Source organism: Anabrus simplex, chromosome 5 (assembly GCF_040414725.1).
Source record: "Anabrus simplex isolate iqAnaSimp1 chromosome 5, ASM4041472v1, whole genome shotgun sequence".
NCBI classification, from domain to species: domain Eukaryota; kingdom Metazoa; phylum Arthropoda; class Insecta; order Orthoptera; family Tettigoniidae; genus Anabrus; species Anabrus simplex.
In genome coordinates this window covers 403006897-403021124 of record NC_090269.1, presented here as the reverse complement: position 1 = coordinate 403021124, position 14228 = coordinate 403006897, and positions in this window count along the sequence as shown.

Genomic DNA, 14228 nt, shown 5'->3' with positions numbered 1-14228 from the left:
TTCCTTTTTTGAAGTGTTGGATCCCTTCCATTTTTTTCTCTCTGATTAGTGTTATATGGAAGATGGTTGCCTAGTTGTACTTCCTCCTAAAACAATAATCACCACCATCTGAAGAATGAAACAAATCAAAACATGCCTGAGAACAAATAGAAAAGGGGAATGTTTCATGATCCAGTAATCGAGTAGAAAGCAGAAAAACGCATTCCTAGAGTCACAGCCACACAAGCATTCATGTTCTGTATACACCTGTTCTGGGATCTACTTCAATATTTGTACCCTTTACATTGATAAAGTAAATAAACTCTTGTCCTCATCTCAAGGTGGTGCAGCTGTTTTCAGTCACACTCCCAATGGAGGTGAGCTGCATGTACCATTTCAACCACATTCTAGCCCTGCTGCCATTCTTAAATTTCTGGCAATACCGGGAATCGAACCCGAGGACAACAGCTAATAATACTAACCGTTACGCTACAGAGATGAACTTTATGTTGTTGATGATGATGATGGCCATTGTTTAAAGGGGCCTAACATTTAGGCAATTTATATTGCCCCACTTATTCTATTTTTAAATGAGGTGTTGGTCAACTGAGATTCTTTATCTCTGCCTTTTCAGTTAATGGGAGTTGCAGAAATGATCTATTTAGAGTATTACTCACAGAAATCAGTGTTTTAAAAGAACTACAAATTTGACATACATGCCTACAGGTTAATCATACCTGTGAATACGTCTGTGATAGTCCTTATGTGACTCTTCATTCCAATATTGTATATCTGCACACTGCTTAGGACAGATTTAATTTTAACTACACCACACTACTGTAAAGATTATGTATTTGTAGGCCTAATAGGATACTGACTAATTTCATTAGCCAGCACAACATGCTTTTCAGACATGCTACTACAGATTTTCAACTCTTGCAATTGAAACAGATTTTAGACTTGGCACAATAAGCGTTAGTGTATTTTTAATAAACGAGCTGACTTTGCCAATGTCCAAATCTCCTGTTCTGTGCGAGTTAAGAAATAGTAGGTCCTACGTAGATGTGAACCAAATGTGACCAAGAAAGAGCTTGAATGGTGAGCAAGCCAAAGGAAGTTAACTACACGTCAAACGAAAATATTTTCCCACCATCTGCATGTTGCATGTAGTACCAAAACTGAATGCATTGTCATTTAAAGTGTCTGTATATTTAAGACTACACAAATATAGTTAGCTGGGGGTGTCACATGCCCCTACAGCCATCTTCTACTTCTTTCTATTTAATGTCCGTGGGTGACTTGTGCGTCTGGATATGGGATGGTAGGGAGGTAGGGAGAGAGTTTCACCATCAACACCATCAACAGCGTCATACACCCTCACTCCATATTAACACTTTGCAGCAGTAGCGTGCATTGTGGGTATGCAGGCTAAGCCGGGCTTACCCGTTGGACTTGAGAAGCAAAGTAAGCAGTAATGCAACTGTAAAGTGCAACAATTAGTATTATCTTGTCAGTTGGCAATACTTTTTTTAAATAAAAGCAGCTGCTGCAGTATGCAGTAAGTGTATTCTGCAGTACGAATTTCTGCATTAGCGAGGGTACGCGACACACCTACCGCTTGGCTCGTCCAGCGTTGAGCTCAAGGTGATGCATGCGTAGTAACCGCGCCAGTAAGTGAGCTTGGTAAGCCGACAACTCAACGCTGCCCGGCTTGATCGCATGGTGTAGCAGTGTGAAGCAACTTTGTGCGGGTTTATGATACGTTTATTTATTTAATTTGGCTTATTGCTGAAACAGCTCTTGCGAGTGATAACTGACAGCAGTAAAGAACGTTTTAAAAGTACAGATATCCAGTTCATTTTAGAATTGAAAATTAGCTATTTCTTAAATGTAACGCTGTGAGAAAAACTTGTGTACTAGTAGGTACCAGCGTTGTTGTTGAGCATGTGGCGTGTTTGTAGGAGCGTACTTTCTAATGATTTTCATAATAATAACATGCAACGTGGACAGTGCTGTGTCGTGAGTGCGTAATTGTGTATTCACGTAGAAGTGTTTAGTGAAATATACGGTAATTTCTTATCAGTTTCAACTATCGTAATATTTGCGATGTCTGACTCTATTTGGGTGATTGAACAACTGTTGGACAAACCGTTTCGTTTTAGGAGCTCATGTGAGAAACTAGAAATTGTTCAATCTGGAAAACCTTCTCCAGATATGCCCAACCTGAAAGGGACGCATAAAAACAAAAGTCAAGAGTACGTTCGTCATTTCCAAACTTCACAGTACAGTAAAACAGAATGGATTGCTGGAAGTTTAATGAACTGTTTTGCTGGCCATGTTTACTCTTTGCAAGAGACCGAACTGTTAGGTCTGACACTGGTTATGATAATCTGAGTAACTTGCACAATGCCATTCAAAAGCATGAGAAATCGCAGTCACACATTTCTGCAATATTACAGCTGAGAACGTTTGGAAAATCTAGAATTGATATTCAGCTTGATGCTCAATTGCTTGCAAGCACTGTACAATATAATAAGACCGTTCGGAAAAACAGAGAGGTGCTCAAGCGATTAATTGATGTTATGTGTTTTTAGCTACTCACGAATTACCATTCCGAGGACATTCTGAGGGTGAAAATTCTTTGAACAGGGGTGCTTATTTGGGCGCATTGAACTTACTCGCCACTTACGATGGGACGTTAAGTACACACCTAGAAACATCGACCGTGTTTCGCGGAACTTCAAACAGGATAAAAAATGACTTAATAAGGCCTGTCAGTGATGTAGTTTTGGAAAAAGTGAGTCAGAAATAAAACACGTTATTTTTGTTGCCCTTCTTCTTGACGAGACTTCAGACATTTTGAATTTGTCTCAGCTATCAACCACTCTGAGATACGTTGATTCTGAAAGTGGTAAAGTTCACGAAAGGTCATTTTTTCACTGATGTTAGCGCAGATCGAACAGCCAGTGGTGTACTTGCACATGTGAAAAACATCGTTACTGAGTTTGACTTAAACTACAGGTTGGTTGCACAAACGTTCGACGGAGCAGCTGTGATGGCCGGTCACACAAGTGGACTAAGAACCAAAGTACAGGAACTCTTTTCGAAGGCCATATTTATCCATTGCTTTAGTCACAAGCTTAATCTTATTTTGTCACAGTCAGTTTCCTGTATCAAGGAATGTAGAATATTTTTCAGATCTTAACGGGATTAGGATCATTTTTTCACAAGTCCTGTAAACGATCTCATGGACCGAAAGAATTTACCGCAAAAAGGGTGCCTAGAAAATGCTCCAACACGGTGGAATTTTTCATCTCGTCTTGTTCACACAGTGAAAGAACATCGCACTTCATTCCTTGAATTCTTTCGAAATGTTTTAGATGAAAGCTCAAACTGGGACAGTGAAACAGTAGTAGCGGCACAAGGTTTCATGAAATTTCTAACCTGCACTGAAACTTCCTTTTTGTTACTGATTTTTAGCAACATTTTTTACCTTCACTGATACCCTTTACAATACCCTTCAATACGAGCATTTAGACGTCCTATATTGATCCCAGAAAGTTCAGGAAATCAAAAGAGAGATACTAAACCTCAGGAATAAGTGCGACATAATTTGGGCCGAGACTCTGGTCTATCATGGTGTCGGAGACTCTCTACCAACTAAACGACAATGTCGGGAAGATGATACAATAATATCAAGGAAATGCCTTTACTACTCTATTTTTGACAACATTATTCTACAATTAGACGAATGATTTGGGTCATTGAACCAATTACAGTTTACTTCCTTGTTAGATCCTCTTGAAGTATGAAGCGTACAAAGCTACTCTTCCTCATTCCGCTTTTGAAAATCTTTAATTGCCCTGTAAAGACTTGTTTGATTTTATCTGATTGAAGAATGAACTTACCGTGCTGTATTCGTTTGATGAATTTTATGGTCAACACTCTCATCAGTTAGTGTGTTTCCTGAAAAGCAAACGATTAGATACAGCCCTTCCTGAAGTGTATAAATTGGGTGTACTTATAGTAACTGTTCCAAGCACAACAGCGTCAGTTGAAAGATCATTTTCAGCTCTTAAGAGGATTAAGGCTTATCAGAGGTCAACACAGAGTCAAGAGCGGCTTTCAGGCTTGGCAGTTCTGTCCATAGAAAAGGAAGTTCTGCACCAACTAAAAAGCACAGACACATTTCATGATAATGTCATCACAACATTCACAAAACAAGAGAGACGACTAGATTTCTCCTTCAAGTAAACTCAAAGAAACCAAAAATCTTGTGGAGGGACTTAATGCATAGTTTTGTTAGTAGTAGACCATACAGTGGACAATAGAAGTACTTCTCACAAAAACGTAGCAAATTACTATAATTTTTTGATAGGCCTATGTGTAAAATGTAATATGCGTGATACTGTTGCAATAGTGTCAGAGGCATTTCAAGTTGGCTTCTATGCTGAAGGGTGAAAAGTGTAACAGGACAGAGATTTTTCTGATACATACATAAGAGATCGAAGAGTTTTTTTTAACTGAATAGTGACGGGTGATACATGAAATAGACGTGATTTCTACTAATATATGCACTTTGATGTAGGGAACTGATTAAAATAACATTTTTTAGACAAAAACGCAACAATGACACGTTTGTCTTCCTATTTTACGGATTATGCACTGTCATTGGGAATAAATAAACTATTTCTATAACTTACATCTCAATAAGTTAATTTCAGCTTTAAAAATTATATAGATTTTTTTTAAATCTATAGATGTGATGTCACTAGTTATTTTGTGTTTTCTGAAAAGCCAAGGATTTGACATGATACCGTACGCTCTGGTTAGAAGTCCTTCAATTTTCATGAGATTACACATAGGGAATTCTAAATGGTTACAGCTTGATTACATTCCTTTATATAATGATGTACGTTAAATTACACTTCCTACGTCCGGTAATTAGTACGTCCTACTTTGGACAGCATACCCACTTTTCAAAACCACCGCATGCCACTGCTGTGCAGATCTTTGAAATTTAATCCAGGCTTTTGGAATGCAATCTAGTGATTAGATATGATACATCACCACCTCCTGTACCCTGCTGGCCAACATTCTGATAGTGAAATCTTTTTCCACCAAGGGGACTCAAACCAGCTAACTGCAGGATCAGATCATATAGATTTGACGCATTAACATTCATGGCCACCAGGTGGCCTTTCTTACGCATAATTTCGACAAGAGATCACCGACTATTTATATGAGTAATGCTTTCCTCATCTCGATTATATGATTTAGCAAAGTTGCGGAGAATTTTCGAATTCATTAATAAATCTGAGGGATGATCAGTAGCAGAGACGCCGTTAAGTACCGATATTCTGGGAAAATCACTTCTCCATATCCATTACTAAAAAAATGAATACACCATTAATTCCCATTGTGCTCATGAGTTTTCAGCCTGGTTTCTATTGCTATGGTATTTTTTCTGAAGTTATACTTTACCAAATTTAGAAAATCTCATATTTTGGATGTGCCTCGGCCCACCTGCTGCAACTGACACTATTCAAACTTAGTTTTTTTTAATTTCAGATGAGATATATTAAAGTCACAAGTTAGTTTTGCTCAACTGCTGTCTGTCTGTCTGTCTGTCTGTCTGTCTGTCTGTCTGTCTGTCTGTCTGTCTGTCTGTCTGTCTGTCTGTCTGTCTGTCTGTCTGTCTGTCTGTCTGTCTGTCTGTCTGTCACGATTTGGCAGAATTTCTCAAAACTGAAGTTCAGGAATAACCAGATTATGCACTAGGCTATGTATTATATGATTATTGTATAGTGTGTGTGTGTCCAACTCCTTGGCTGAATGGTCAGCGTTGAGGTGTTTGATTCCCAGCCGGGTCGGGGATTTTAGTCCTATCTGATTATTTCTTCTGGCTCAAGGATTGGGTATTTGTGTTTGTCCCAACACTTTTCTCTTCATATTCAGACAACAAACTATACTGCCAACCTCCACAGCAACATGCAATAGCGATTATATCCCACCTTATAGGGTTGGAGTCTGGAAGGGCATCCGGCCTTAAAACAGGACCAAATACACATGTGCGACACAATTCGCACCCGTGACCCCACAGGTGTGGGAAAAGTGGGAGAAGAAGAAGAGTGGGGCAGGGGGGGGGGGCTGCAGAAAAGCGGGATATGTCAAATTTTCCGTTAATACACAGTACATTGTACAGAAAAACTGTGCACAATTAAATGTGTGCAAATTATAATTGATTGTCTCTTGCATATGAGGAATAATAAGGTCAGCTAGATAATCACGAGTATATAATTTTCTCAAAAGTTTAAGTAGGCCTATTTCAGTTTTATCTAATACAAAAGTTGTATAAAATGCAGTTTCCAATCTTTCATGTCCCATTTAATTTTCTGTACGCTATATACATGAAGATATTAAGGAACTTAGATTATTATTTAGTCCACCAACAGCGAGCATCACTGATTTGACTTGTACCGTTTCTCTACGTGGTTGGATATGAAGTGAGATGAAACTTCGTTGCGAGTTTTTACGACCGGATGCCCTTCCTGACGTCAGCCTCACCAGAGAACTTCACGAGATGAAATGAATGACGTGCTATATATTAGTCAGAAAGAAAAAATGGAAGGGATCCGACATTTTGAAAAATGAAGGTATCGGCCAAAGAAAGACAAGGGCCAAGAAGGACGTGAAATTGAAAGACTCCCTTGGCCTCGAGTGCCTGAAAGCCTTATATCTGATCTGCTCTAATACCGTCGGGATCGGAAAGGAACAAGTGTTGAGCATGGGAGGTCAGATAGGGTAGATGAAAGTGAGGAGCCTGGCACAAGTAAGTGGAAGCAATGCCAGGACTCAGTTGAGGGCTCCCCAAACCACTCTCCCAAGTTGAAATGAAGTGGAAATTAAATGGCATATGGCTTTTAGTGCCGGGAGTGTCCGAGGAAATGTTCGGCTCGCCAGGTGCAGGTCTTTTTATTTGACGCCCTTAGGCGAACTGCGCGTCGTGATGAGGATGGAATTATGATGATGACGACATATACACCCAGCCCCCGTACCAGCAAAATTAACCAATGATGGTTAAAATTCCCAACCCTGCCGGGAACCGAACCCGGGACCCCTGTGACCAAAGGCCAAGACGTTAACCATTTAGGCATGCAGCCGGACGCTCCCAAGTTAAGAGCCCCTGGGGGCCCGTTTAGTCGCCTTTTATGACAGGCAGAATATTTTAATATTATTTATTTATTTATTTATTTATTTATTTATTTATTTATTTATTTATTTATTTATTTATTTATTTATTTATTTATTTATTTATTTAATCCGTTTAGCTTCCAGGGTTGGTTTTTAACCCCGGACTCAGCGAGGGATCCCACCTCTCCTGCCACAAGGGCGGTATCCTGTAGCGTGAGACATTTGGTCGGGGATACAACTGGGGAAAAGGGCCAGTACCTCGCCCAGGAGGCCTTACCTGCTATGCCAAACAGGGGCCTCGTGGAGGATGGGAAGATTGGAAGAGATAGGCAAGGAAGCGGCCATGGCCTTAGGTTGGGTACATTCTGGCATTTGTCTGAAGAAGGAGTGGGATACCAATATAAATGGTCCTATATTGGACATTATAAATTTTCCAGCTAACTCATTCTTGGTTACCAGCGTTTCGCCCCCGTGTGCTAGGCTGGGCTCATCAGTTGGTACCTAGCACACCTACCAAGACGCTGGCTAGTGCATACCGTGGAGGCCACTGCGTAGGCTAATTGTAGCCACTGGCAGTGCCAATGCACTATGAGAGACTTTGTCTCATTACCAAAAATTGATGCCTGCTTGGCCATCACGGCCTCCACGGTATGCACTAACCAGCGTCTTGGTAGGTGTGCTAGGTACCAACTGATGAGCCCAGCCTAGCACACGGGGGCGAAACGCTGGCAACCAAGAATGAGTTAGCTGGAAAATTTATAATGTCCAATAAAGGACCATTTATATTGGTATTTTAAATTTACTCATTCGGAACAAATATTTCAGATTCTCTTTGGGAATCAACATCGATATCATGTGATGGCCAAGCAGGCATCAGTTTTTGGTAATGAGACAAAGTCTCTCATAGTGCATTGGCACTGCCGGTGGCTACAATTAGCCTACGCAGTGGCCTCCATGTCACAAACCGCTCAACCCAAATCTCCATCAGGAACCAACTCTCACCCACGTTTCCCCTCACATTAGGCGTACCGCAAGGCTCACCCCTCTCCCCACTACTATTTATCCTATTTGTGGCTGACATCCCTCAACCTCCCCCCCCCCCCCCATCCAACTCCTACAGTTTGCAGATGACACCGCCATCCTAGCTCCCCTACACTCAGTCCAAGCTATAAACCGCGCAGTCCAACCCTACCTCAACTCCTTTCTCACATGGTGCGACCGGTGGCACCTAAAACTAAACCCTGAAAAGACCCAATCCATCCTATTCCGACGAAGAAGGGGAAAAACCAGTATATCCCGTAACCCTGACAACCTCCAACTACAGATCCGGAGATCCCCCATCCAACCCCAACCCACCCTCAAATACCTCGGCATCCTCTTTGACCAACATCTCACATTCCGCCCCCATTTCCAATACCTAAAAACCAAGACCGCCACCCGAGCCCGGTTAGTGCGCCGCCTGGCCGGGACCCGGTGGGGCCTAAAAACCTCACTGCTCCTACATACCTATAAATCCTTTGTCCAACCCCAAATCACCTATGGCCTCATCACCTGGGCAGCCGTTGCCAAATCCCACCCGAACCTGTACCAACCCCTACTCTCCATAGAACGCCGCACTGTCCGCCACGCACTTCGACTCCCCTTCCGATACCCCACGGCCGACCTACTTGAAATATTCCCCTTCCCACCACTTGACACCTACGTCCTCACCCAATTCCACCGATCCTACCGCCGAGCCCTCGATAGGGATAACCCATCCCTCAATCTACTACTCCGCGGAGACCCTCCCCCCAATCCCCACTTCATCCAAACTCCATACCACCTCTACCGATCCCTCCCCCCACCTGATGGGGCAATACATAGAGGAACAGGCTATGATGTATAATCCAACAGCCAAATCACCATAACCCCCCAAAAAACCCGAACCCCCTCCCACCTAAAGACATTAAGCAAAACCCAAGAGCCCCAACCGAGCTCTCCCTCCCCACCCAATCAACAAACATCCAAGCAATGTTAATAACTTGTCTTAATTCTGTTACAGAAGCAGGGTGTATCAGCAACACAAGACCCCATTGATAGCAAGGACAAGAGCTATATCCCAACAAATGCAAATATTGTATAACAACAATATACAACAGCAGAGCAACAATAACTGTAAAATGTCATCAAATAACTGCAATTTTACACATTGTAAAACTCACAGTAATTAGTTGTACATAATCTAAATAAGCATATACTGTAAAAACCACAATAATCAATTGTAAATAATGTAAATAACCTCATACTGTAAAAACCTCAATAATTCTGTGTAGATAATGTAGCCAAAGCATGTAAATAATTGTAAATAGCCATATACCATAAATCCCTGTACAGAATATATCCAGAATGTAATCAGATCATGTCAGGAACACATATTGTAAATATCCTTATAAACCCCCCCCCCAAAAAAAAAACGGGGGTTAAGGATATCCCTCAGAACACAAATCCAAGTAGCAATTAACACACAATCAGACAGGAAAGGAGAGGAAGGCAAAAGCAAGAACAACCAACATTGTAAACACCAAAGCAAAAATCAAATGTAAATTTTCCAAATTGTAAAATATTGTAAAATACTGTATATACTGAAAGATCAATAAATACTTAGCCGAGAGGTCGAGACCCCCTCCCAACTCCTTCACCAAATACAAAGCTCCGCCCCCCTTTTCCAACTCCAGCAATCCCCCAAACCCGCCGAATCTCCTGGCCAGAGAGAAGGCGTTACCTTCTAGGTGGCCCCGAAGGGGAGGGGAATGAAAACATCCCCCTTGGTGGTCCTCCATGTTATGCACTAGCCGGCGTCTTGGTAGGTGTGCTAGGTTCCAACTGATGAGCCCAGCCATCTATCTGTGTCGGTGCGATGCAAAGCCATTGTAAAAAAAAAAACTAAAATGATCATGGGTGGCTCCAGAAACCCCAGAAATAATTGGGATAAGCTGAAATTGTTTTAAACAATCATTTATTTTACCGTCCGGCTCCATGGCTAAATGGTTAGCGTGCTGGCCTTTGGTCACTGGGGTACCGGGTTCGATTCCCGGCAGGGTCGGGAATGTTAACCATCATTGGTTAATTTTGCTGGCACAGGGGCTGAGTGTATGTGTCGTCTTCACCATCACTTCATCCTCATCACGACGCGCAGGTCGCCTACAGGAGTCAAATCAAAAGCCCTGCAGCTGGCGGGCCAAACATGTCCTCGGACACTAAAAGCCATACGCCATTTCATTTATTTTACATGAGTTTCATTTCAACCATCAAGCTTTATGTAAGGAAACCTCTGTCGATATTAAAACTTTCAACTCAGGCGACTGTTAAGGATCACAGGGCAACATAACAGACCGTGGCGTATACTGAGGGCTACCAAGGCTATCGGTGAAGCCCAAACGTCAATATTGAGAATGATGGATGTCTAAAACACATTATAATGTGAGCATCTGACACACTGTTCCGTTTACAAAACTTGAAAGAAGTGAGAAGAAACGTCGCACGTATTTCTGAGAGCAAGGCATCGGAGACTGATCTTGCAGCCCAGACTCTCGTCCCTCTCCCCTCGACTCAGCCCGCGCGGGGGCCGGGGAGGGGATAGGTGTGCTAGGCTTCGGTCTGTCAGATCGCCAGTACTATCAACCATGCGTTACTCATCGTATAGACTTCCTCACCTCATACTTCTGACTTAAATAGATAACAGAGTGCTGGTATTTATCTCCCGCTTACTTCAACATCCTTGTAGGAAGACACTGCAAGGCTGCTGTTGTGTATGTTGGGTATTTACCCCGAAGGCTGGTGTGATCGCCCACAGTTCTGCCAACAGCTGTCATAGATAGCCTAGGCATCACTGAAGAGGCATACTAGGGAAATGAAGAGTGAGGTAATTTCCCGTTGTTTTCCTCACTGAGCCAGAAGTTGCTATTACATATCAGTCTGCCAAGCCCACTGAAATGCATGCACCAACCGACCCTATGAGTGATATTTTCACACCATTCATAACAGGAGCTGGCTACATAGGGAATGGCATTACGTACTAGCATCGCTCATACCTCGGTCACCTTCATATTGTCAAAGCCAAGGATGAGACTGAGACAGGTCAATGAAAGTAACAAATTTATTCTAGCCCATACCAGAAGACAGAATGCACTGTAAACACTACATCTCGCCAGCAAAGGCATAGGGCTGCTGTTATAGGAGCAATATACACTGCTGTTTGTAGAAAGTGAAACACTCAGAAGCAATGGTCTGAAACACGCCAAAATCAGAGGACGTGTAGAACAGTAGAACCATAATAAGTGATTTAAATTGCAGAGAGATGGCTTCCACGTAGGCCCAGCAGTGCCCTTCTGTGTGTGACCGGCTAGGGCAGTGTTACCCAACGCTCAGTCAGTGCGGAGCCGTCATACGAAGTGGAAACGTGTACCTCAGTCCCACTATGCTTCGCCGACATCACAGGAGGGAATGTCAGCATGTGAGTGAATTCGAACGGGGCAGAATGACAGGGCTCCGGTAGATGCGTCTGTCGTTCCGTGGCGTACAGGGTACGCTGCTCCAACAGTGAGGCATATGTGGGACCAGTGGAGAGAAGAGGACCGTACACAGCGCCGACAGGGTACTGGACGACACAATGTGACCACAGCGCAAGATGACAGCCTTCTTGTCCACTTGGCCGTAACGAACAGAACAGCTTCATCCACGGTGTTGGCTCGACGTTGGAGCACTGCAACGGGTGTGGGGATGTCTGCATCGACGGTTCGACGCCGCCGTCTTCTGAGGGCCGGACTGGTGGCACGCATGCCATTGCGCCGGCTTCCATTGACCAGCAACTACCAACGCCGCAGACTTCAATGAGCACGTGAACACCGACACTGGCGTGTTGAGTGGCAAAATGAAGTGTTTTCGGACTAGTTCCGCTTCAACTTGTCCTACAGTGATGGCCGCATACGCGTTAGACGCCGCCGTGGTGAATGCCATCGGGCAGACTGTATTGTTGAGCGGCATAGCGGACAAACGCCAAGTGTGATGGTTTGGGGCGCAATTGGCTATAACATGCGACCTCGCCTCCTACGTCTTGAGGGCAATCTGAACAGCTACCGCTACATCAGGGAGGTTTTACAGCCCGAGGCACTGCCCCTCCTGCAGGCCGTTCCAGACGCCATATTCCAGCAGGACAATGTCCGGCCGCATGTGGCGAGGAATGTGCAAGCCTTCTTCGAAGGACAACGGATACCACTGCTTCCCTGGCCTGCCCGTTCGCCGGATATGTCATCCATTGAACATGTCTGGGATATGGTCGGTCGGCAACTTGTTCGTTCAGGTTATCCTGCAGCCACTGTTGCTGATTTATGGAGGCGCCTACAAACCGTGTGGCAAAGTATTCCCCAGCAGCACATTCAGGCGCTCTTTCATTCCATGCCACGACGTCTAGCGGCTCTGATTGCAGCGCGTTGTGGTGCTACGCCGTACTGAATTTCCACGGTCACCGTGCATGAACAGTTCTGTAATTGTAATCATTTGTGTCTTGTCATGTCCCTAATATGTGGAATAAATTGCATTGTGATCACAGCTCTCGGTCTTGGTGTTTCACTTTCAACAAACAGCAGTGTAGTTTTCCTTTTATTGGTAGATCTGCTAGAATAAAGCGCAATCTTTCAGGTTTAGTGTTCCCTTTTGTTGGTTGGAATCGAACCCGTGATCATGGGTCGGACACCACCACTGATCTCCCGAGGAAGCTAATTACCCAGTGAACGATGGGTACGACCGCCGTAAAATTCAATATTTTTTATTTAATAGTAATAATAATAGTCCGCCTATGTGGTGTAGTGGTTAGTGTGATTAGCTGCCACCCCCGGAGGTCCGGGTTCGACTCCCGGCTCCGCCACGAAATTTGAAAAGTGTTACGAGGGCTGGAACGGGATCCACTCAGCCTCGGGAGATCAACTGAGTAGAGGGGTGTTCGATTCCCCCCTCAGCCATCCTCGAAGTGGTTTTCCGTGCTCTCCCACTTCTCCTCCAGGCAAATGCCGGGATGGTACCTAACTTAGGCCACGGCCGCTTCATTCCCTCTTCCTTGTCTATCCCTTCCAAACTTCCCATCCCCCAACAAGGCCCCTATTCAGCACAGCAGGTGAGGCCGCCTGGGTGAGGTACTGGTCATCCTCCCCAGTTGTATCCTCCGACCCAGAGTCTGAAGCTCCAGGAGGTGGGACCCCTCGCTTAGTCCGAGGGAAAAACCGATATTGGTGGTGACCTAATGAGGATAAAATGAATGGCGAAGACGTCATAAACAACCAATCCCCAAGCCAGGAGAATTAACAGTATGAGGGACTTGATTCTGAAAGTCCAACTTTGGCTGAATGGTCAGCGTACTGGCCTCGGGTCAGAGGGTTCCGGGTTCGATTCTTGGCCGGGTCGGGGATTTTAATCGTTTCTGATTAATTCTTCTGGCTCGGAGACTGGGTGTTTGTGTCTGTCCTAACACTCTCCTTTTCGTATTCAGACATACTACACCACCAACAACCACAGAAATACGCAATAGTGATTACACCCCTCCATATAAGGTTGGCGTCAGGAAGGGCATCCGGCCGTAAAACATGGCCAAATTCACATGTGCGACACAGTTCGCACCCGCGATCCCACATGTGTGGGGAAAAGCGGTAGGAAAAGAAGAAGAAGAAGAAGAAGAGGGGGGTTGATTCTGAAAATTGAACCGGGGCCATCGGACCAAAGATCCATTTAGCCACAAAGCCGGACTTTAATTTGGTAAACCTTAGGCTACCATCTCCACTGATCAGAGGTTGAGCATTGGCGGTAGCAGAGGCCAGGGCAGTAACATACGCAACTGATAAATGGATATTACTTTTGATGAAGGATCTGTCGGTCAACGTTATCGAACGCTTTGGTGTAGGCCTACCGGTAGTCGAAGACCAAGGCTTATCACCAGCTGGATTGTCTCTATGAACTCTGTAACCAACCTTGCGACAAAAATCATATAACAAACTGCAAAAACAGAACAAATTCAATTAGTGAATACA